Raw genomic sequence first — 1,423 nt, 5'->3', positions numbered from 1 at the left:
AGCCAGGATGCCTGGGTTCTCTCCTGGCTCTAGGCAGGGGGTAGGCACGGGGCTGGGAGCCAGGACGCCTGGGTTCTCTCCTGGCTCTAGGCAGGGGGTAGGCACGGGGCTGGGAGCCAGGATGCCTGGGTTCTCTCCTGGCTCTAGGAGAGGGGTGGGCGTGAGGCTGGGAGCCAGGACGCCTGGGTTCTCTCCTGGCTCTAGGAGGGGGGTGGGGTTGGCTGGTTGGGCGAGGGCGGCGGGCTGGGAGCCAGAACTCCTGGGTCCCGACCCTGATGGCACGTTGAGGGAGGTTTAGGCTGGGCACAATTCAGTGTGGACTGAGTGGGGTCCAGCAGGTCTTATGCTAATGAACTGCTTTGCGTGACTATTTTATGCTAATGAGGTGAGCAGAGGCAGTTGGCTGTATAATCTGCTCTTCCGCTGGGAGGGGCATTTATTATGCTATTGAGCCAGTTGTTACATCAGAACATGAGAACGGCCAGACAGCATCAGACCAAGGGTCCATCCAGCCCAGCGTCCTGTCTGCCGACCGCGGCCAGGGCCAGGTGCCCCAGAGGGAATGAACAGAGCAGGGAATCATCAAGTGATCATCCATCCCCTGTCGCCCATTCCCAGCTCCTGGCAAACAGAGGCTGGGACACCATCCCCGCCCAGCCTGGCTAATAGCCATTGATGGACCTATCCTACATGAATTTATCTAGTTCCCTTTTGAACCCCGTTATAGTCTTGGCCGTCACAACACCCTCTGGCAAGGAGTTCCACAGGTTGACTCTGTGTTGTGTGAAGAAATACGTCCTTTGGTTTGTTTTAATCCTGCTGCCTGTTACTTTCATTGGGTGACCCCTAGTTCTTGTGTTATGAGAAGTAATAAACAACACTTCCTTAACTACTTTCTCCACACCAGTCATGATTTTATAGACCTCAATCATATCCCCCCTTAGTCGTCTCTTTTCCAAGCTGAAAAGTCCCAGTCTCATTCATCTCTCCTCATACGGAAGCCGTTCCAGACCCCTCATCATTTTTGTTGCCCTTTTCTGAACCTTTTCCAATTCCACTAGATCTGTTTTGAGATGGGGGGACCACATCTGCACGCAGTATTCAAGGTGTGGGCGTCCCATGGGTTTATATAGAGGCAATATGATATTTTCTGTCTTATTCTCTATCCCTTTCTTAATGATTCCCAACATGCTGTTTGCTTTTTTGACACCGCTGCACATTGAGTGGCTGTTTTCAGAGAACTCTCCACAGTGACGCCGAGACCTCTCTCGAGTGGGAACACTTCCTTTAGACCCCATCGTTGTAGCTGTATAGTTGGGATCATGCTTTCCAATGGGCATTACTTTGCATTGATCAATGCTGAATTGCATCTGGCATTGTGTTGCCCGGTCACCCCATTTAATGAGATCCCTTTGTAGCTCTT

The sequence above is a fragment of the Trachemys scripta genome, unplaced genomic scaffold (assembly GCF_013100865.1).
Source record: "Trachemys scripta elegans isolate TJP31775 unplaced genomic scaffold, CAS_Tse_1.0 scaffold_136, whole genome shotgun sequence".
In the NCBI taxonomy this organism is placed as follows: Eukaryota; Metazoa; Chordata; order Testudines; family Emydidae; genus Trachemys; species Trachemys scripta.
This window is presented reverse-complemented; position numbering follows the sequence as displayed.